The following is a 23,973-nucleotide window of genomic DNA, read 5'->3' as shown; positions in this document are numbered from 1 at the left end:
CACTTGGCCCAGTTCCTCCTGCATTAACACCTAAGCAACGCTGTCTTGTCAGTTAAGTGTTGCTTTTAGTGGACAGTGTTAGAGTGCCATTATTCACTCTGAGAAGAGCGGGTCTAACCGCCACTTAACACCTGCCCCTCGAACTGGACGGATGGCTGGTGCCCCTTAGCTTCCGTGGACGCCCACCCCTTCCCCCTCCCAACCTTCAGGCAGCCCATAGGATGGAGAGTCAGGTCCCCGCTTCCTCTCGCACAGCCACTTGCTCCTGACCCGACCCCCCTACCCCCACTGCACGGTACTCGAGTGTTCGCGTGGCGAGTGTGAGCGCCCCAGGGTGCGAACAACAGACTCACGAACAGCCGCTTGTTGCTCCCGCCGCGACGTGGGGAAGTGAAAATGAAATCGACTTTTCGAGAAATGATGAAAGCGGCGCTCGCTGCCAATGAACAGCGGCGGCGAACTTCCGCACCTCCCGGCCGCCCGCCCTCCGCCTCCACCTCCCGGTTGCACAAGCTTGAAACAAACAGTGGGGAGGAGGGGCGGAGGGAGGAGGGAGGAGGGCGGAGGGCGGAGGGGGAGCGAGGGAGGGAGCGGGGCGGGCGGGGGGCGGGGGGATTTCCAGCCTCGGCTCCTCGCAGTTTCCTCTCCTTGTTTTGCTTTCGATCTGGACTGTTCTCAGGCAAGCCGGGGAGTAACTTTTAGTTTTGCTCCTGCGATTATTCAACTGACGGGCTTTCATTTCCATTTCACACACCCTAGCAACACTTAAACCTTGCGGAATTGCATTGGTAGCGTGAAAAAGCACCCTGAGAGGTAACATTTTTCAAATAATAGTTGTGACTGCGTGTGTGTTATTCTTGAAGGTATGTTTATGAGGACCGGAGAGGACGTGTGTGTGTGTGTTGTGTGTTTGTGTGTGTGTTTGTGTGTGTGTGTATGTGTCCAGATGGTCTGACACAATGTTTTGCAGAAGGAGAATGCTGGGGTTCATAAATATTAATACCGATTTTTGGAGGAACAGTCGGGGCTGTTACGGATCATCTGATTTTAGGGGAAGCAGGTTTTGCTGCTGTTGCTGCTGCTACTGGGGCTGCTGAGGCTGCAAGGAGGAGGAGGAGGTAGAGAGGGAGGAGGAGGAGGAGGAGGTCGGTGGAGGTTTAATTTCACTTTTGGATTTGCAGATGCGGAGAGGTGGCTCCATGGACACAGACCTGCTCTGTGTGATTCTGCGCCCCAGGTGTGATGTGTGGGGGTGCAGGTCCGCTGGAGTCGGGCCTCCTTTTACAACAAAATTATCGTGTGCAAGTGTGTATGTGTACACAGACGCTGTTGCCTCCAGATCCGAAGGCGGGGAGCGGGGTCCCTCTGGGTGCCTGGAGGCGCCTGTCTGCGGGCAGCCTCCGGCATAAATAAGCAGGAACCCACCGGCCGCCCGGCTGCCTGCGCCTCACGCCTGGGAGGGAGAGGCGCCGCCCGCCGGAGCCAAAGGAAACTTGATGGGGCGCCCGCCCGCTGTGATCCAGGAAGGGTCGCGGTTGCGCGGGCTCCGAGCCGGGATGGGCGCCGGGCCTGCCCGGCGCGCCCGGCTTTAGGAAGGCTGGGCCGCTGCCTCCGCCGCTTGGGAGGGACGTCGCATCCTCCTTTCCCTTGGCCAGCTGGCCCTGTGGCTTTGTCACTGCACTTGTCCTGGTGCGCGAGGGGCTCTGGCGGCGCGTCCCAGGAAGGCGCTGCGCCGAGGGGTCATCCGCCCCAGGCGCGGCCTAGCGCCGGGCGCAGCCGGGTCCCCGCAGGCGCCCCGGGCCGGCCGCGCGCTCTGGGCCTGACCCGCCTCGGCTACGGAGCGGGCGAGGTGGGGGCGGGGAGCCTCCGGGGACCCAGCGGTGTCTTGATGGTGTACTTGGGGGCCCGCGTCCCCTGGGGCACTTGGGATCACCGCGGGTTGGGGACGCGAATGCCCGCCCTGCGCCCACCAACCCCGTTCGGGGCGCTGAGTGGCACTCGCCCGCTGGCCGAACATGGTTGGTGCAAAGCGGCGACTGCCACTTCCTTTCCGCCGGGTCGGCCGGGCTCATCCCCCAGCGCTGCCGGCTGTGGCCAGTCGTGGCGCCCGCCCACCCTCGGCCGCTTGCAGTGCCATGGCCTGGGGGGGCGGTTTGGGAAGCCTTCCCAAGTTCAAAAGGCTTTAGGATGTAACTCCTCCGCCCTCCCAGGACGCACCGGCGTCTGTCTTTGGCCCCAGGTCTCCGTGCATTTGCTGTCCTTACCCCTTTAGAGGGGAGAAGAGAAGAAGGTTGGCAGCCAGAGTCGGGCGCAAAGACAGGGCTCAGGGCATCCGTTAAGCGCCCGTGTCTGTCGGTGTAGGCACGACCCTTGCTCATCAGCTGTAAGTGTGACTCCTGGGACAGGCAATAGAGGTGGCTACACATTAGCAGCTTAGCTTTATCTCGTTTTTTAACCCCATAGTACAGAGTTTGGAACTTGGGGACGTTTATCCGCTGCCTGTCTCTTCAGTCTCCTCCCTCCACTGTGAGCAGTGCTCCTTGTTCTTGGTTAGGGAATGAGAAATGCAGAATCTTTCTGTAAGTGTGGCCTTCTACCTCTGGCTCCCGGTTGCTGTGACTCAGTCTGCTTTTGATGAATGGCTCAGGAGGGTGGAGGATAGTTACATTTCCTGTTGTGGATTTTCAGGAATCACTAAGGTTGCTGTCAAGCCTGCAGTCATTTAATAGTTTTCAGGCCGATTGCATATAATGTTGGAACTTAGCCTGCAGTTTTTGGTACTCAAGGGCAGGTGCCGACAGGGGTCTGGAGACTGAGGGCCAAAGGTGGATGGTCTTGATGTTAGACAGATGCACACTCCCTTTCCAGGACTGAAGGGCCATCGCTGTTGAACTTAGTCAGGCTTCTCTAGTTTTATCTAAACCCCATCTTTTTTTTTTTTAAGGGAGGGGGGAAGAAACCTAAAAAATCTTGGAAAACCCTGTCAATTTATTAAAGGAAGCTTCAGGAGATGGAATTCAGTATTTAGAACTTAAACTGGTATTTCTAAGGGGTAACCTTGAAATATCTATTGATTGATGGGGCAAAGTCCAGAATTTCACTGTAATTAGTGAATGATTATAATTTATAACTTAGCCTGTTGCATAAGAAGTTAGATTTTGGCCTCTCAGATTAAAGAGTTCTTGTCTGTTAGGATTTGTATCTCCTTAATAGTAAATATTTATATATTTCATTCTCTCAATGAGTTGTCTTTTCTTCTGTGGAGCTTGAAAAGTTAAAGATAATTTCATAATATCTCAGATAATTTTACAATTATCTGTAAAAATGTGATCATATCAAAAGTAAAGGTTTGTGGTTAAATTGGAAGCAAATTATAGCCTATAAATGCTTGTCTTAAAGTTCTGAACAGCTCTAAGGACTATGGCCCTGATTTTACTCTGCTTTCTGAGATGCTGTATTAGGCAAATATCCAACATCAAAACTAGTTATAGATGTTTACACTTAGTAGTGGCAAGTTTGAGACTTGGGGTGTTTAACTTTTGATGTGCATTGATATTCTCATGTTTCACAGACATTGTACTTTTATTCTTAGTATTATCAAACGTAAGCTCTATTATTTTTAGAGAGTTTTCATATAATTTTTTTTTATAGAGAACAGACCACTGAACTCTAATTGGGGTATCTGGGACATGGTTCCATTATGTGCATTATATACCCAAAAGGGCTTAAAGCAGACAAAGGCCTTCATTCATTTAATAAATTTCCCTAGAACATTTAGTATGCCCCAGACACAGTGCTGGGCTCTGTGGGTTCAAATGAGAATAAGAAGATCATTTCTTTACCCTCCAGGGAGATTTCATTCTAGTTAGTGAACTGTCAGTACAGGACTTATGAACAAATACAGCGATTATTACTATTAGTTCCATGGAAGGTGATAATAATACTTAACTATATCTGATAGGGTTGCTTTGGGGAACGGATGAGATAGTACCTATGAAAGAAGGTGTGTAAGTTACAGCAGTCTACCAGTGTATATGATGTTAATTTACAGAATTGTCAGATAATTAGTAATTTTAAAAACCCTAGAAACCCTGACTATATAAATTAAACACTTTCTGTTACAGAATTTTCAGCAAGAAGGGATTTTGCTTATTCTGAGCAAAATAGTGGTAAGGAATTAAACATGGGATAACTTTTATGTAAAGCATCAAAATGTTTAATGATGAAAGATATTGTCAGTGACTTTTTTTTTTTTTTTTTTGGTCACAAGAAAAGTCAGATGATAATCAAGGACACCAAGTGATATGAAAATAACAATGGTGGGACCAAGTGAATTTCCCCTCCTTACAGTAGAAAAAAATCTTCCCAAACTCACTGTGCTTTAGTCTGAGCCCCTCCTTCAGTGCTTCAGACCCAACCCCTTCTCTGTTACTACAGGTAGCCCCTCACTGCTTTTAGTGCTTTACTATGACATCTTCAAAGGGGCTCAGTTAACTTGCATTTATTGAATGCTTACTATGTGCCCAACACTGCATATGTAAAAATAATGTGTCAACATATGTGAAAATACATAGAATAGTGTATATTTGTAATCTATGTCATAAAAACACATAAAAGTAGTATATAAAAATAATACAAATTGCTATGAAATTTCAGGTATTAACAGTAGAGGCAGTTATTTTGTCTGTATGGGATAGCATGTGCCTTCCCCCAGGGTAGAGAAGGTCACGGCTTTCTGCCCCCTTCCTGTCCTACCTTTGGCCTGATTGTGTGTGATCAATATTTGACCAAGGCAGGGTTGAGGAATGGTCCTCGTGGTGGGAATGGGAGTGAGGGGGTTTGATTAAATCTTGATTTTTTTTTTTTAAGCAAAGAAGAATAAATTATCTATACGGTCCAGATTGAAGCCTGAAGCCAGTATTTTATATAAAACACCAAGGGAAACACAGGCAGGAAATGAAGCCCACAGTGCTTGTGGCTGAGCTGTAACAGTCCCCAGCACTCCACCTGGCCTCGTGGGGCGCATGCAAGAGGCCCTAGTTGCTAGCATTTGACCTTCAGAGAGCCCTTTAAAATGATTTCCCCCCTTCACCAGCTCCATCTTATGGCAAACTGTCTCTGAAACAAACTTCATTTTGTTAGAAGACTTGATATGCCTATCTTTATTACCCAGGAATGTTCTCTAACCGACTGGAGAGAGCTAGAATTGTCAAATCTAGTTGACCTAATTGCAGCCAAAAAGTGATGTTTTGGACAGCCTGGGCAGCTGTTTTGTACATAAACTCATAACTTTTTTTTTTTTTTTTTTCATTTTTCTGAAGCTGGAAACAGGGAGAGACAGTCAGACAGACTCCCGCATGCGCCCGACCGGGATCCACCCGGCACGCCCACCAGGGGCGGTGCTCTGCCCCCCAGGGGGCGATGCTCTGCCCATCCTGGGCGTCGCCATATTGCGACCAGAGCCACTCTAGCGCCTGAGGCAGAGGCCACAGAGCCATGCCCAGCGCCCGGGCCATCTCTGCTCCAATGGAGCCTTGGCTGCGGGAGGGGAAGAGAGAGACAGAGAGGAAAGCGCGGCGGAGGGGTGGAGAAGCAAATGGGCGCTTCTCCTGTGTGCCCTGGCCTGGAATCGAACCTGGGTCCTCCGCACGCTAGGCCGACGCTCTACCGCTGAGCCAACCGGCCAGGGCCCAAACTCATAAACTTTTAAAAGGCTTTCTGAGGTTTGAGAACTCGCCCAGGACCCTCCGACTGCCATCAGTAACTTCGAGATCTGTTGCAGATCCGGGGACCCCAGGGTGCATGAACAAGTGTAGTAACCCAGGTGATTATGTTATTAAATGAACGCAAACAGTGTGCCCTTATTTCACTTATTTATTAAATATTTGTGACGACCAGCCACATCCAAGGCTCTGTGCAGTGGGGAGGGCGGGGGGTCTAGAGTCCAGAAGCCTGGAGTCCAGAAGCCTGGAGTTGATTTTCAGCTCTTTTTTTTTTATTGACTTGCCTATCACTTCCCCTTTCTGGACCTTAATTTTCACATCTGCAAAATGGGCCTGCATAATTCTGTCATCGTGGATGGGATTTACCGTGTATATGAGAATCACCTGGGGGAAAGGGCTGTTAGGAACCACACAGGAACCCTCGGATTTGAGACTGTTGGGCCCCTTCCTCTCCTTGCCCTCCAGCCCTGAGGAACCCCCTTTCTCTCCGTGAGCCTCTGATATTCCCGGTGTGTCCCGAATCCCTGTCCCTCGGGGTGTGGGCCAGAGAAGGGTGGAGAAGCCTGGACCAGGGATTTCCTCTCAGAGCCGCATCTTTTTATTTTTCCATTGGCTCAGAGGCTACAATGTATAGGAAGCTAAACAGGTGGAACCTGCTGTTGCCATTTTAGATAGTGCTTTGAATAGGGAGTCTGTGGGCACTCCCTGTTGGCTTTGCCAGTGTTAACCACGCTTGTCATACGCAAATGGTAGTATTGTTATGGTTGTGAAACGTTGAATTTTCCATTCTGAAGAGACCAGAGGACTTTGTGTTATGGGTATGTCTCTGCTTAGGAAGGTTGTAGAGAGTTAGGGGTTTGTTTTGTTTGTTTCTGTTTGGGCTTTCTCTCTCTCTCTCTCTCTCTTTTTTTTTTTTTTTTTTTTTGTATTTTTTTCCAAAGCTGGAAACGAGGAGGCAGACAGACTCCTGCATGTGCCCGACCAGGATCCACCCGGCATGCCCACCAGGGGGCGATGCTCTGCCCATCTTGGGGCGTCACTCTGCCGTAATCAGAGCCATTCTAGTGCCTGAGGCAGAGGCCACAGAGCCATCCTCAGCGCCTGGGCCAACTTTGCTCCAATGGAGCCTCGGCTGTGGGAGGGGAAGAGAGAGACAGAGAGGAAGGAGAGGGGGAGGGGTGGAGAAGCAGATGGGCACGTCTCCTGTGTGCCCTGGCCGGGAATCGAACCCGGGATTCCTACATGCCAGGCTGACGCTCTACTACTGAGCCAACTGGCCAGGGCTCTCTTTTTAATTTAGAATTTAGCTTCCATAAGCAAGAACTAGCCTTGAACAAAAATGTCTCCGTATGTCTCATGCCCTGTGTGCATGCCTCGAAGTCCCCATTTTTATGAGAAACAGAAGGCCGTACAGTTTTTTCTGATGATGGATTCTAAGCACTTGTATCTCAAGGACAAAACCAATTCAGTTCAATAGCATACCTTAGCTTAGGATTTTGTGTGATAGAGCCTGTCCAGCTTTCATTAAACAAACATTTTTGAGAGTTAACTACTTGCTGTGTAATTTTCATAAATAATTTCTTTTCAGGTGTACTTAGCAGTCTGTTGCTATCTGTGTAAGAGCATTTGATACTCACACACCTAATGTGATCAAGGGAAAGATGAGCTTCCGATTGACTTTGTTCTTTTTATTTATTTAATTTGAGAGAGAGAGAGAGAGAAAGGGAGAGAGATGAGCATCAACTCATAGTTGCGGCTCCTTAGTTGTTCATTGATTGCTTCTCATACATGCTTTGACTGGAGGGCTCTAAATGAACTATACTGACCCCTTGCTCAAGCCAGTGACCATGGGGTCATATTGATGATCCCATGCTCAAGCCTGCGACCCTGTGCTCAAACTGGAGAACTTGGAGTTTCAAACCTGGGAACTTAGTGTCCCAGGTCAATGCTTTATCCACTGTGCCACCACAAGTCAGGCTTGAATTTGTTCTTATAGAGCCTATGAATGTCAGATTTCTGTAAGCTCTGTATATAAAGAAATACTTTATAAATAGAATACACTGTCTTGGCCCCATAACCTTAGAATCCTAGTGACTTTCCCATGTCGTGAGGTTGACATTTTGAGTGAGAAATAAATACCCTATGTACAAACTGCTTTACTTCAAGGAGTGTCTAATGTGTTATTTTTTGAAGAAAGCTGGGGTTTTTTGGTTTTCCTCACCCTAGAATTGTTGAAGAATTATAAAATGACAGTGATGAGAAGAGTGCCCTAACACCTAGGCAGGGTGATGAAAACGGAGAATAAGGTGGAGAGCACAGTAGTGCCTCCGGAATCCTTGAGTGGGAGAGACGAGGGAGTCAGGCAGGCAGAAGTTTTGTCTTGCCCCAAGTGTCATTGAAAGCATTTCAGAGATGGTGTGAGCAAGTTGGTAGTTAATTGATAGAAACTCAGGGGCCAGTGGGCATACTGGAGGACCTCCCACATCTGACTTTGGAGTTAGGCCTTTTATCCTTGTGATGATGACATCTGATGGGAAAACTGCTAGGCACCCAACAGCTTGACACAAGTACACAGGAGGCTGTGAGCGGTTGTCACATGGGCATGGTTGAAGCCGCCGTAGAGGTAGTGTGAGAACTGGGGAGGTTGGAGGAGTTGATTCCCCAACCTGAGGCCTCACGCTCAATCCCAGATTGCCCTTGGAGACAACCAGGGGCCCCCTGAGGGAGGCCCGTGTTGATACAATAGATGAGGAATGCCGCCCTGGCTCCCTTCTACCCTCTTCTCTCCTCGAGGCTGGTCTGCCTGCTGCTGATTCACTTTTGTCGGGTGGGAGGAGGTGATGAGGGAATCAGGGAAAATAGAACAAACGGGCCAGTGCTGTGTTCCCCTGGAGAACTGAGGGTGTAAGTTCACGTTGAGCCATGAACGCCATGACTGGGCACTGCGGGTCACTGAGTTGGAAACCAAGCCCTCCGTGTTGTCCTTGGACTTGTACATCGAAATTAACTTTCTGGAATTCAGTGTAGTGTTATATGCTTAAAGTCTTAAAAATGTTAAACTGTCTGTTCCAGTAATTCCACTTCTAGGAACTTACTCACATGAAGTAACCAGAGATAGAACAAAGATTTATGCCCAAGGATGTTTACTGAACTAGCTTTTGTTATGGTGAAAACTTGGAAACAACCTCAGTACCCAGCCATAGGAACACATTTCAGGGAAACGTGGCACGTCCAGGCCGTGAGTCTGGATGGCTTATCAAACTCATGTTTCGGCATTTAACGAGAGACAAATGTTTATGTCATGTGTTGAGTGGAGAAAAAGAGGATAGTCAATTGTGACCTTCATTTTATTTTTAAAAATGTGTGTGTGTATTTGTATATACATCTTTAAAACAAAAACACCTGGAAGGAAGTGTTTGGATGGTGGGAGAGTGGTGTTTGTCTGCTCCCTCACCCCTGAAACACCTGTATGTTCCACATTTAATCCAACAGCACAGTTACTTTTATAAGCGGAAAAATATTCTCAAGACGACTCTAAAGTGTCCCGTCCGGCCTCCCTTCCGGGGAATGTAAGATCGGGACGAGTGGGTTGGCTGTGGCTGGTGAGGAGACTGGGCCTGGACCTGGCCGTTCGCGAGCTCTCCCTGCTGTCGTGTATAAGGCCAGGCTCTCAACCCAGGGCTTTCCCAGTCAGTGACAAGAGAAGGTCCCGGCACAACGCTTGCTAGTTCACACCCCTTAGATCGATGGCTCCTTGTCGAGGTTGGGACACACTTGTTTTGTCAAGAACTGTGAAGGATCTGAGATGTTATCCTACTTCACAGACACGTCTTTATGTGTGGGAATACTGCAGACACTCAAGACACTGGGGTAGCAGAAAAGAGTTCTTTACAACCAAGTCAACAGCGGAGTGGCGTTGCCGCCTTGGTCCCCATACGTAGACCCTCGGATGATGCTATGGAAACCGGTGGAACGTGGGTGTGGGTTGCACTCTTTCTAGGTTCTCATCCTAACCTTTTGGAATAGAAGGCTTTTATAATCTGGAGACGTCCCTAAGGTCTGAGCTGCATCCCTTTTGAAATGGACTCGCTTAGAGAGATGAGTCCTCCTGGCCCCTTGGGAACTTAACTTAGGGACCTAGTCTGTAACCATTTGGCCTTCCTGAGGAGGGAGAGAAGTTCAGTTCCGTTTTATGGATCAGGGCAATTAGTTTAGACAAGCGGCTACATCGCCAATTCTTGTGGCTTGTGAAGAAGAAATATTTCTCAGCGCGGTGAAGGCAGACGTTCCCTGACTTTCTGTTGTATACAGTCCCGTGTCTCGGGTAGCTAAGCTGTGTCACAGGAGGCCTGCGGAGTCCAGGGAAGTTTTATGCCCCTTGCTCCCAACCTTTACAAATCTATTGGAGAATGACTTCTCATGACTCAAGTCAGAGTGTGACTTCTGACTTTTCACAATTAAGAAACCTCTGAATTCATAATGTTTGAAAATATTTTAGAATATTTTTATCCCTTTATAGATACTGGAGACATTTTTGGATTGGTATGAAACAAGGGTTTAGCGTAGCTATTAAGAGTTCAGACCTTGGCCCTGGCTGGTTGGCTCAGCGGTAGAGCGTCGGCCTGGCGTGCGGGGGACCCGGGTTCGATTCCAGGCCAGGGCACATAGGAGAGGTGCCCATTTGCTTCTCCGCCCCCACCCCCTCCTTCCTCTCTGTCTCTCTCTTCCCCTCCCGCAGCCAAGGCTCCATTGGAGCAAAGATGGCCCAGGTGCTGGGGATGGCTCCTTGGCCTCTGCCCCAGGCGCTGGAGTGGCTCTGGTTGAGGCAGAGCCTCGCCCCTGGTGGGCGTGCGGGGTGGATCCCGGTTGGGCGCATGCGGGAGTCTGTCTGACTGTCTCTCCCCGTTTCCAGCTTCAGAAAAATACAAAAAGAAAAAAAATAAAGAGTTCAGAGGCAGAATGCCAAAGCACAGCCAAAAAGAGAAATATATAGATTAAGACAACACTCTCCAATACAAATATAATGTGCGCCCCGTGTATAATTTTCAATTTTCTAGTGGCAACATTAGCAAACCAAAATAAGTAGGTGAAATTAATTAATTTAATAACATTTTATGTTACTCGGCATATCCAAAACGCCATTTCGACATGTAATTAATATAGAAACATGTAATGAATATAAAGATAATTTGTGTCCCTTTTTTCATACTCAGTCATCAATCCAATGTGTCTATTATGCTAACCCTGATTCAACCTGGACACATTTTCAGTACATCGTAACATATGAGTGGCAGCTGCCACATTGGCCGGGCGGGTTGAGGGTGAAGCAGGGTGGGAAGAGAAGTGTGGGGAGGAGGCGTCACAGGGTCACACAGGGACTGATGCCAGCAGGACTGAAGGAGAGCAGAGTAGGAGGGGCCGGGTTGGTTCCAACCGCCTGCATCTCCCTGGGCCTCCATCAGCCAGCCGGACCTAAAATAATAAACCGCCGTGAATTTCCTCAGAAGCAAAGCTCAGTATGTGCCACGGCGATTCCTTACGAGCATCTTGAATCTTGCCTAGCTGATACAAAAGTCAGTCGTTGACTCCTGGGAGTTTTCCATTGGAGAGCTAGGACCCGGGCGGGTTTTCTCTGCATTCCCACCGGCACTTGATCCGCAGGAAGGACTGGATGAGTATTTGTTGGTTTGATTTTCAGCGGTAAAGCAGAGGTTGGCGGAGGAGGCTGGATTCCAGCGCGGAGGGGACGGCGCAGACCGACCTTGCGGTAGATACCCAGCCACATGTGTGTTCTGTGCGTGACCACGGGCACGGGTCCCTTTACTCAGGGGTTCAGCACCCACAGGGTGGAAACTTGCTTGGTTTTCTTTTTGGCACTGAGGCCTTTGTCTTTTTTTTTTTTTTTTAACAAACTCCTAGTTAGTCTCCATGCCCCCAGCCCAGGCATCCTCCACTGTGCCCGGAGTGTTCCCTTTATTTTATTATTATTTAAAAAAATATATTGTGTTGACATGGTTTCAAGGATTCCACTCAATATAACACCATCTGCACACTGCATCGTGCCCCCATACCCCATGCAAAGTCTCTTTCCACCCCCACTGCCCCCTCCTTTGTCCCCCTCCCACTGAGGCCTTTAAACAAATCTTTATTGGTCCATTCCTTGGACATTTAAGCACCGATGATACTAATACCTTCTTGTACATATACAGTGTGTCCGTAAAGTCATGGTGCACTTTTGACTGGTCACAGGAAAGCAACAAAAGATGATAGAAATGTGAAATCTGCACCAAATAAAAGGAAAACCCTCCCAGTTTCTGTAGGATGATTTGGCAGCATGTGCGCATGTGCAGGTGATGACGTAACACCGTGTATACAGCGGAGCAGCTCACGGCCATGCCAGTCGAGATGTGGATGGTACAGAGAAAAGTTCAGTGTGTTCTGTGGCTCGCTAAATTAGAATCCATGACCAAAGTGCAACGTGAATATTGGCGCGTTTATAAGGAAGCGCCACCACAAAGGGATAACATTACGCGGTGGGATAAGCAGTTGAAGGAAACCGGCAGTTTGGTGGAGAAACCCCGTTCTGGTAGGCCATCAGTCAGTGACGAGTCTGTAGAGGCTATACGGGATAGCTACCTAAGGAGCCCTAAAAAAATCTGTGCGCGAGCCCACATTGAACTGCACTGAATAGGTATGAAACTGGGAGAGTTTTCCTTTTATTTGGTGCAGAGTTCACATTTCTATCGTCTTTTGTTGTTTTCCTGTGACCGGTCAAAAGTGCACCATGACTTTGCGGACACTGTAAATAAACGATGTTTGCTGATACATTCATTGCTGATACACTGGAGATAAATGTTTGGGAGCTGCTACTTTATTGGTGGGTTAGTTATTAACAATAAATCTGTGCTTAACAAACACTCATCCTGTAGCATATATGCAGGGAAATTCCTTTGAGATCACATATGGTATCTTACAGTTGCCTCCATGGATTCACTTGGACTGTAATTGTTGGGTTGAAGCAACGGACTTACCCACAGAGCCAAGGCAATTTATTTTTACTGAAGCCTACCTAAGAACTGCTTAGGTAGCATATCTCCGCGAGATTAAATACGACCTTCACCGAGTCGCGTTAGCAGGGCCAGCAGCTAGAAAAATAAAGGCTAAACCAACCCTTCAAAAAAAAAAAAAAAAAAAAAAAGTCCCAGCTGCTCAGAGGCTCAGAGCTCGCCTGATTGCTTTCTTCCAACAAAAACACCGTAGATTAGTTTTAAGTGAATTCTGGTAGGTTTGGGGATTTTGCCACTGACAGAAGAACAGGAAAGTATAATCTCACTTTAAAATAGTAATCTCGTAGGTAAATCTTTACTGATGCCTTTTTGGGGATCTCGGTTGTGTGGAAACACTTCTCTCAGATGCACTGTTTCCTTGAGGTCCTCGAGGTGGAATGGGGGTAGAGGATTGGCCGTGAGGCCGGTGTCCCAAGAGGACACCCTGGGCATGTGGGTTGTTCTGCCCGCATAGATGGGCTTACTCACCTCCCGTCTTCGTTACTAGGATGAGAGTGGAAACTCGGGGAGCCTGGAAGGAAGGCCCCGGGAGGGAATGTCGATGAACTGCTATTTCCACTTCTGGGTGTGGTCACACTGACGATCAAGGCATCAGGATGCATGTAAAATATTGCAGTGGAGGATTTGCCTCTCTTACAGGGGATTTTAATGCTTTAAGACTTTTTTCCCCCCCTTCAAAAGCAGGTTGCAGTAGGGAGATGGGATAGAACAGGTCAGTAAACTGGGTTTTTGCTCAGTCAGTCACTCGTTTAACAGTTATTTACTCAATGGCAACTATATGTAGAGGGCGGTATTAAAAGGTAAAAAAACAATCAGCTTGGATTTGAGTTAGCGAGGTTGCGGGTCTGCACTGCTCCTAGTTGGGAGCCCAACGTACGGAGCAAGATAAAACCGAACCAGGCAATTGGCAGCTGTGACCAGCGTTCCGGAAGTGACTTTAGATATCTGTGTGGGTTCTAGGGTTCTTCTGAGGCTCTTCCACGGGCCACGTGGCATCGTCTCAGGTCGTAGGGGAAACAGAGGTGCTAAGATGACACGTTGCTTGCCAACGGTATACATTTTATTTTCTAAAAGTCGGATTCTCAGTAAATTACATCATAGGCATAAAACAACATACTGTTTTGTTGTTGTGGCTGTTTTTCTATACAATTCTTCCACATTTAGTTGGGCAGGTAGAATCCAGCTCATTGTCTGGTGTCCTTTGTCACTCAGGAAAACCGTGTGGGTAAGTCCTGATAGTTGTCTGCTTCTCTTTGCCTCGGGGTAGACACCAGGACTAGCAGGGCGCTAATAAATACTGTACTAGTGCTTTAAACCCCTCCCCAGGGGGTGCTGGGAGAATCTGACCCAGGGGAGGCTTTGTCTTCCTGTTGTTTGAGATGGCATCACCATGAAGGGGAATTGGCCCTATTTAATTTTGAAAATCCTTCACTTGTTCATATTCACCCTCCCTCTCCTCCCCCTCCTCCTCCCCCTTCCCTTCTTCCACCTCTTATTCCTCCTCCTTTCTCTTTCTCTCCCCCTCTCCCTTCCTCCCTCTCACTCTCTCTGTCTTGTTTGGCCAGTAGATACTTCGGGCTGCCTGGAATTAAAGAATAATTATTATCCGTAATAGGACTGAAGGAAACAGTGGCAGCAAGTAGTGAATTTATAAACACAGGTCTAGTTCTTTTTCTGTGTGCGGTAAAGGTTACACAACATACAGTTTACCACTGTAATCATCTTCATACAATCCAGTGGCATTCAGTGCCCTCACAGTGTTGTGCAACCCCGTCACCACACAGCTCCAGAACTTTTGCATCATCCCAAACAGAAACTGGACACATTAAAAAATAACCCCGCTTCCTTCAGCCCCTGGCAACCACCATTTTACTTTCTGTCTCAGAACTGGCCTACTGTAGGTACCTCATGTAGGTGGAATCATACAATATTTGTCCTTTGGTACTGACTTATTTCACTTATCAGATGTTTTCCAGGTTCATCCCCATTGAAGCGTGTATCAGAACAGCATTCCTTACGCCATTTTTTTTAACTCATTCATCTGTTGATGAACACTCAGGTTGCTATTACCATTTAGCTCTTGTGAATCATGCTGCAGTGAACGTTGGTGTAAAAGTATCTGTTTGAGTCCCTGCTGGCAATGCTTTTAATCTAGAGCAGTGGTAGTCAACCTGGTCCCTACCGCCCACTAGGGGGCGTTCCAGCTTTCATGGTGGGCGGTAGCAGAGCAACCAAAGTATAAATAAAAAGATGGATTTAACTATAGTAAGTTGTTTTATAAAGATTTATTCTGGCCCTGGCCGGTTGGCTCAGCGGTTGAGTGTCGGCCTAGCGTGCGGAGGACCCGGGTTCGATTCCCGGCCAGGGCACATAGGAGAAGCGCACATTTGCTTCTCCACCCCTCCGCCGCGCCTTCCTCTCTGTCTCTCTCTTCCCCTCCCGCAGCCAAGGCTCCATTGGAGCAAAGATGGCCTGGGCGCTGGGGATGGCTCTGTGGCCTCTGCCCCAGGCGCTAGAGTGGCTCTGGTTGCAACATGGCGACGCCCAGGATGGGCAGAGCATCGCCCCCTGGTGGGCAGAGCGTCGCCTCTGGTGGGCGTGCCGGGTGGATCCCGGTCGGGCGCATGCGGGAGTCTGACTGTCTCTCCCTGTTTCCAGCTTCAGAAAAATGAAAAAAAAAAAAAAAAAAAAGATTTATTCTGCCAAACTTAGTGAAGATCCAACATAAATAAAGTACTTGGTAAGTAATTATTATTATATGCTTTAACTTGCTGTAACTCTGCTTTATAAATTTTATAAAGTCAAGTTACCTCCCTACTTTATAAATCACCATTACTGTGGAACCGGTGGGTGGTTAGAAAATGTTACTACTAACAGAGATACAAAAGTGGGCGGTAGGTGTAAAAAGGTTGACTACCCCTGCTCTAGTGGATCATATGGTAATTTTGTGTTTAGCATTTGAGGAGCCGCCACTTTTCCACAGCAGCTGTACCATTTATGTTCCCCTCAGGAATGCACCAAGTCTCCAGTTTCTCTGTGTCCTCGCCAAAATATGTTATTTTCTGTTTTTGTTTTTTTGATAAAAGCCATCTTAATTGGTATAAGGTAGTATCTCATTGTGGTTTTGATTTGCATTTACCTAATAGCTAGTGATAGCGAACATATTTTCATGAGCTTCCTGGCAATTTATAAATCTTCTTTGGAGAAATGTCTATTCCAGGTCTTGTCCCATTTTTGAATTGATTATTTGGCGGTTTTTGTTGTTGCGTTGTAGGATGATTGAGTCATTCTTTTTGTGTGCTCCAAAATGACACACTAGTATGGTCTGAAAAACCAATGGAGATTCTCCCTTGTAACATAAATCACATGTGGCACAATGACATTTTGAAAATTTTGAAATGTTCACTAGAATCTATATAAATACAATAAATTAAACACAATAAACTAAAACAAACAAACAACAAAAAAAGTTGAGATGGCGGAACGCCGTTAGAGCACCTGCACAGGATACTGAGTGAAGTAAGTACACGGGGACTCAGATCAGCCTGCTTAACCTTCCCACACAGTGTTGGACTGCGAAGTCTCCTTGGGGACTCTAGTCAGCTCCTCTATTTCTTCAGCTGGAGAAGGTGAATGACTGGCCCCGGGAGTATGTGTCCACAGTAAGTTCTCAGTATGTATTGTTGAACTCCGCAGTCAAGAAGTATTGACTGTGTATTATATGCGTGAGTTGACTCCTAAGATTTCTAGCAGTGCTTGAATATGGTAGTGAATTAATTATAGCAGCTGCTCACATGGTACCTTTCGTGTTTGAGGCCCTTGAAAAAGACCCTTGGGTTTATCACTCTTGCGGTATTAGGATAAAAATGAGTAAAAATGGACTGAGAATAATATCTGGGGTCATGAGACTTAAAACAAAATACACTTAATAATAGTTCAATGCTATTATGTGAGTGGGGTGGACATTTTATTGCTGTAATAACAGGTCTTTTAAGTAAAATGGATAAAAACATTTGTGTACTTACAATGAATTAGCGATGGAGAGAAACCATGTATTTGTTCTGATAAGGGCGATGGTAGATGAAGAAATTCGGTGAAATACCACAACTTGACAGCAGCAAGTCTCTTGTTGGTTTACTTTCATAGTCTGTTAAACTTTTTCATTTCACTCATTCCTTTGTAGAAGTTGGTCTTGATTGAATAATACACCCTGGCAACATACCGTATGGATTATAACTGAGAGGGAGTTATAAATAATTGGAGAGAAGGTACATAATGGCCGTATTTGACATAAGGCAGGAGGGCAAGAGGAATTGCAAAAATTTGTATTTCCTTCAGGCTTGGGGCCAACTCTTTAAAAAACGGCCTTAAAATTGGCCTTGAGTGTGCTATGGAGGCAAATACGCTAATGATGGAAGTAGGGGAGTAAGTCGAAGACTTCTTTCTGCAAACAAATATTTTAACTATAACTCCTGGGAGGATTAATTCCTCCGGCAGACCTTTCTGAACTGCCGGGGGTGAAGCCCCGTGCTGTGGATGGAAAGTCCAAAATTTCATGCTCAAGGAGCTGGTGGTTTGACAGGTGGGCCAGAGAAGGACCTTCTCTAGAGAGGGAAAGGCTGAGCTATGTGCTTTAATGAAAGCGCGGCCCGGGAAAGGCTGCAGAGGGAACTGGAAGGAGGGGTGTCTTTGACCAGAGAAACTGGGTGTGCTATGCCACCAACGTGCCACCGGCCACAAGGAGGAGGGAGTGCCCTCGGTGGCAAACGGGTGAGCTGGGCATCTTCGTTGGAAAGAACGGCAAGAGCAGAGACATGAAGGCCTGAACATTCCTTCCTCTCTTGGTGCACGAAGGGTCCTCTGGTGCCGTGGGAGCAGAGAGAAGTGTCCGAGTCCCTTCCTGGTGGCCCCAGGGCACGGGGTCCTGTGTTAACCAGTCAGGAAGGCTCTGATCTGAGGACGGGGCAAGCTTTTGGGGGAGATGGTTACTGAGGATTTGCAGCATTTCCTGCCGTTGCATTTCAGAAAAGGGTCTATGCTCTTCGCAGGTGGGTGTGGTAGTGCCACACGCCTGCCGCCGTGTTTAAGAGGGACACGGAGACGAGGGGGAGGGGTACTTGTCATCCATAGGCACCCTGGGCTGTGCTGATAATAACCAGCCTGCCCTTGAGGTGCTTTCATACGTTTCAAAGAGGAAGTGATGCACAGGTGCACAGACGTTCTTTGTACTCTCGTTGGTTTGTTTGGATTGGGTTCATAGAGGGAAGAGATCGTGACTAGATTTGCAATACTCAAGTGAGCTAGAGACAGACAGTTGTCTTTAAGTCGGAGGAGACACGCAAGTCAGGGCACCAAGAGAAGGTCAAGGTGCCCAGAAACCAGGCCCTCGCACAGCACACGTTTTCAGGACAGGGCGTCCGAGTGGCTCAAACAGTGCTGGGATCTTGGGGGCGTCTCGGCAGCGGGTCTGCCTGCTGGGTTAGGAGGCTCCTCGCTGCCAGGCAGGCAGGCGCTTGGTGAGGTTCTCTGACTGACACCTTGGAAGGGCCGGTCCATGGAACCTTGGGGTCAAGCCTGAATTACAGGGACTCTCAGGCCTCGCAGAGGGAGCTGGTGGCATCCCCACAGCCCGACTGAGGTGGGAACGATGCCACCATCGGGTGCGGAGGCCATACAGCGAGGCCGTCTGGCTGCACTGATAGCGCACGTGGGCTATCTGCCGGGCTCCTCGTTTCAGGGTAGGGATAAGCTCTGAGGGTTTTATTCAAGGGCCCTGGACATTTCTTTGCTATATTTCAATATATCACATTCTATATCTGTGATCAGTGATTGCCTTTTTGACCCCATTATAAATTTTTGAGTGCCCGTGCATTATGTGAGGGCTCAGCAATACCCAGAACTCGGTAAGAGGTGGTTGAACTGAATTGTAATGCTCAACCTTTGTTATGTTCTGACCAGACACAGACCCATCAGTAGTACCTTAGAGTTACAGGGCCCGTGGGCCGTGTTTTCCAGGAAGGGCCAGGGCCAGGGAGCAGGTGCGAAGCTCGTCAGCCAGTTTGATGTGCCTTGGGACTGTGTCAGGTACAAGGACGAGCGGCTCTCTGTTAGGCAGCCAGTCTTGGTCAATCTGGTTTTCTGCCACATGCACCCATTTTCCCAGGGACATGGCTCCTGGGGTGACTAATGGTTCAAACGCGCCGTCCGCCCTTCCTCCCGTCCGCCCTTCCTCCCGTTCGCCCTTCCTCCCGTTCGCCCTTGCTCTTACTGTTAATTCTGTTTGGAATGTCTTTCCTCCTTACCCACCTAAGGAGCTCCTACCCTCCCCGGCCCAGTTCAGATGACCCCTCTTCTTTGAAGCCTTCCAGAATTCTCTCTCTCTCCTAGGCTTTTATATAATATAGTAAAACTCCCCCAAAATGCCTTCCAAAAATTCACCCATATAAAATGCAGGCTCATTATCAACTGTGAGGCTAATGAAATGGTAGGGTGAGTCTGATGCAGAGAATGAACAGAGAACCAGTTGTGTCTAGGGCCTGTGTTCAGTTTTCATGGGGGACATTGTCCCATAAAGTGCACGGTCTAAAGTTTCATCATCCTCGTTTTTTTCTGCAGGGTGAGTTCTGGGACACGACGCCTTGTTTCCGAGCGGCTGCTTATGGCAGTGCAAACCTTTGAGGACAGAGATCGTGTCCTCATTGTGGCAGCCTGCACCCCTCCCCCACATGCAGTTTTTCCTAGTGCTTGACACAGTACTTGGCTCAATAAGATTTATTTATTTTTGAATGAAATATTCAGTAAGTATAACTCAAAAGTTTGTTATCGTTCTTGGCTTGATTTGCCCAGAAAATGTCTTGACAATAGTAAAATGATTCTTTCATAGGTTGCATGTTTTTGCACTCATTTGCCCCTGCTCGTTGATCACTGGTTCCTACTGAGTTTTATCCATCACAACATACAGTGGACATCCTCTGCCTTTTCTTCCTCACCCCCCACCCCCAGAGGGTTCTGTGGGAGACACTCATCCACTTTCTTAATCCTTACTACATATTATGGGCAAGGTACTGTGCTTGGTGTTTTGGGAGGTTTAAAGGTGAATGAGATGGGATTCCTGCTCACAAGGACTTTATACAGAGAGGGTCTGTCTTCAAGTTCAGCACACAAAGCCGTGAGCTGCGGGCTGTTCAGACGGCGGAAGGGATCAGCAGGACAGGAAGTCGGATAGTTGGGATGGGGCTCCATCGTGGCGGCCAGGAGCCCAGGTTTTGTTCAAGGGGTGCTGTGGGGCCACTGAAGGATTTCAACGGAGGTGAAGAGATGTTTGGGAAGACTAACCTGGCCAGCCCTGTGCGGAGTGGTGACTCGGCCGGTATTCCAGGAGACGGCCCTTGAGGAGGAGAAGGCCTCCTCACGAGGCAGCTGCTTGGTCCGCTCGTTATTCGGAGGGGTACTGGCTCTCCTGTTTGAAACGTCTTTGGGGAAGTCTCAGGGGAGACCAAAGCAATCATGCTATACGTTTCCTTCTCATATACACTGCCCTTTCAGTCATTCTCAGAGTAGGTCGTCCAAGTTGCTATTAAGATGTCTTTATCGATGTGGAAACTAAGATTTGGAGAAGATACAGGTTGTGAGTGCGGAAGTTCAGATCCCGGTGTGCCTGACACCAAACCCGAGCTCTCTCCAGCACATTCCGCCTCAACAAGGACCTGGAAGGAAACCAGTGTGGCCCCGGAAAGGGTTGGCAGGGGTGGTGGTGGCGGTGGTGGTGGTGGTGGTGGGGAGGTAGTGACAGTGTGGTGGATGCCAAATCCAACTTTCGGGGACTATTTGGAACTTGTTTAGCCGCAGTAAGTGACTTCTAAAAATATTTGAAGACACTTCTGCAGTGTGTGGAGGAGAGATGAGTTTTTGCTTCAGAGGTATTCCTGTACTTACAGTGGGTAGCAATTTTGGCTCTCTTTTCTGATTGGAATTCCTTGGTGTTCCGGATGGCTTATCTCAGGAATAGACTCAGACTCGCGAGCACTGTAGTGCATACGTTCACAGTGTGTGTTCCTGCCTGACTTGTATTTAAAAAGTTGAATTTGGTGGCTTAGTAAGAATAATAACAACACCAGTAATGTTAGGTAACCTTTTTTTGAGAGGTTACTGGCAGAGGGGATAACTCAAAGGAAATCCCCAAAGGACAGTGGCAGCCACAGGGAGAAGGGGGCTTCAGGAAGCCCAGCCCGCTCTCATCCAGGGGAAAAGAGAGGCAGCCCCCTCGGAGGTCAGCCTTTTTCAGAGCAGGCTGTCTTTAGGGAAGGCCCAGTCTGCCAGGAATGGATCTGAAAACAAATGACAGCAAAGAGTGTTGTCATTTTATGCAAATAAGGTTTTCCTGGAAGGTTCCAGTAAGCTGGCCCTTCTAAGAATCCCTGTCATTTGACTTTTCAAACTTACATACCGAGAGCATTGCCATCTCCTTTCTCCTCTGTCCCGTTGTCTTTCTTGTGTTCCTGGTGGGACAAAGCACACCCTCTGTAGGTCTGGGAGGGCGGAAAGGAAGTGGTAGGGATGCAGGGACTGGGGGTGACATCAACAACCCATTTCCTGCCTCGTTCCTCTTCCCCAAGCGAGTGTGTGTGTGTGTGTCATTTGTCCACTTTGTTGTCCACACTTTTCTCAGATGCACCATCTTATGTAACTTTTTCCTTACTTTACCTAAAGTGTCCTTGAGGACAAAGATGTCTCTTCCGGCCTTTCAAACTGCTGACTTTGATGGATGGTCCAGGGCTGCCAACCTACCCATGGAAAGAGGGGCAGTCTTAAATGAACTCTCCACGTAACGCCCCAGAGGAGAAGCTGTGCCTTTCAGAGTGTGCCTCACTCTTGAACTGCAGAGGCAGCGCTCAGAGGACATGCTGATTCAGGGGAAAGGGGGGCCGTGTCTTTCCTGTTCTCCATATGGGGAGAAGGTTCGAACATGCAGTACGAGCCCGGGCCCATGTGCTTGGAGATCTGTGCCCCATTCTTGCTCTGCTGAATTGCAGAATCTGGTGCCATCTAGGTAGTGGGGTCTGGGGCCAAACACACCCAGTGGTCCCGGCAGGATTTCCAGTTTATGAAATATTTTTCAAAGTCAATCTATCCTTTGAGGTTCTTATTACTCTCTATGAATTCTGCCAGAACATATTCTTTAAAAAGGCGATGAATTTTGAAAATGTTGTTAGGTTTTCCTAACTGAGGTATATCTGGAAAGTAATTTATCTGTGCATTTTCCTAAGACTTTCTCATCTTTTTTATTTTTTTTATTTTTATTTATTTTATTTTTTTATTTTATTTTTTTTGTATTTTTCTGAAGCTGGAAACGGGGAGAGACAGTCAGACAGACTCCCGCATGCGCCCGACCGGGGATCCATCCGGCACGCCCACCAGGGGCGACGCTCTGCCCACCAGGGGGTGATGCTCTGCCCCTCCGGGGCGTTGCTCTGCCGGGACCAGAGCCACTCTAGCGCCTGGGGCAGAGGCCAAGGAGCCATCCCCAGCGCCCGGGCCATCTTTGCTCCAATGGAGCCTTGGCTGCGGGAGGGGAAGAGAGAGACAGAGAGGAAGGAAGGGGGGGGGTGGAGAAGCAAATGGGCGCTTCTCCTATGTGCCCTGGCTGGGAATCGAACCCGGGTCCCCTGCACGCCATGCTGACGCTCTACCGCTGAGCCAACCAGCCAGGGCTCATCTTTTTTATTTTTTTATAAGACAATATTATACTTGTCTCTACAACAGATTTAATGATCATTGAAGAAATATATTTTTTAAAGAAAACATGCGTCACACATGATTAAATTGCTTGCGAAACCTTCCTAGAAGTGATAAGGCTGGCTCAAAGGATGCCATTTAAAAATCTTTCTTGATAGTTACTGCCAAGCTGCTGTCTGGAAATTTTGTACCTATTTATACCCCAACCCATAGCACCTGTGAGATAGGAAGTGCTAGACTTGATGGTTGACCTAATTCCTCATCTCATCCTCGCAAAGCCCCATGGGAACAGAGAGGGTCAGTAACCTGCCCCAGGTCACACTGCTAATCAGTGGCGAAGCCGGGCTTTGGAAATGTAGGTGGTTCACAGCCCACACTGTTGCTGCCTTTTCTGCTGTTCCTCCCTTGGGAAAATTAACACAGGACTGCTGTGATGAGACTCTTCTGTGAGTCCCTGGCTATGGATTTGACCTCTTTTTTTTTTTTTTTTAATTCTCATTCTTGGTTCATCAGGTAGGGGCAGAATGCTTTTCCTGAGGCAAAACCTTGGATCACGGAGTTCTCCATGAAACTGGGAAGGTGTTCTTTAAGAAAGAAGAGACCCGGCACCTTTCCCTGTCCTGTTGGCCGCAGACTAAGAAAAAGGCTAAGGAAAAGACGGGGGACAGTGTTAATTAACTCTTCTATCTTTATGACCCCTGCCTCATTTACTGAGGTGTTGGTGGGACCCATGCCTGATAGTCAGGGATGCCTGTTGGGGGTCTCATGTGGTCACCGACAATCACCCCAGGCAGTGGAAGTTTAACAAAGTTTTGCTTAGGGACTTCAGGTTTTAAACCCATGTCAGATGTGGTGAGATAAATCCCCTAAAAGAAAGTGTGTTCACAGTGCAGCCCTGGAGTCCTGCGGGGTCAGAAGACTTCCTCTTTCAGGAAAAGCCCCAGACAGCTCACTCATCTCCTAGTTCTATCCCCGAGTGGGGGGCATTTGTGTTCTTAAAGGCCCCTCCCCCAGAACAGAGACCGGCTAAGCAGAAAGCGTTAGGAAATGCCACAACATCTCTATTCTTTAGTCTTGGGGGACAGTGACACTCCTGTTCCCAGAAGGTTCCAAGCATGAGGAAGCAGCGTGCTGTCCAGGTAGATTGAGCGTGGGAAACACACCAGTTTTCTAGTGTGCGTGTTCAAGCCCCCGGGGGGCACGTGGAGGTGAATGCTGCCCAGTCGAGGTGAAAGCCCAGTGTTGGACACTTGTCCCAGTGGTCATGGAGTTCCATGACAGAGAGTCAGCTGGGGCACAGACCAAGCCACAGCTTCCCGTTCTTAAGACAAGACAGGTAGTTCTCGCCCGTCAGGGTTCTTGTGAGGGTTCAGGGAGACACCGTGCATAGCACTGACCAGCAGGTGCGTCTTAGGTGTGCTGTGAACGGTCATTGCCATCGTCACCTA

At 48.1% G+C, this 23,973-nt stretch overlaps 1 protein-coding gene across 5 annotated transcripts in view; it reads left to right on the top strand.

Annotated features, from left to right (window-relative positions):
• Positions 1-628: 628 nt before the first annotated feature.
• The window catches only part of IRF2 (interferon regulatory factor 2), an 80,684-nt gene continuing 57,339 nt past the window's right edge, over positions 629-23,973 (top strand). Inside the window, exon 1 of one of the 5 annotated variants that reach the window (XM_066236387.1) lies at positions 629-813. The gene's annotated coding sequence lies outside the window, so the exon portion shown is untranslated. Of the gene's footprint in view, positions 814-1,087; positions 1,119-1,197; positions 1,238-2,191; positions 2,384-23,973 lie in introns of those variants that run through there. The other 4 variants (XM_066236382.1, XM_066236386.1, XM_066236385.1 and 1 more) reach the window with 4 other exon arrangements.

This window comes from Saccopteryx bilineata, chromosome 6, assembly GCF_036850765.1.
Source record: "Saccopteryx bilineata isolate mSacBil1 chromosome 6, mSacBil1_pri_phased_curated, whole genome shotgun sequence".
Lineage (NCBI taxonomy): Eukaryota > Metazoa > Chordata > Mammalia > Chiroptera > Emballonuridae > Saccopteryx > Saccopteryx bilineata.
This window is presented reverse-complemented; position numbering and strand designations above follow the sequence as displayed.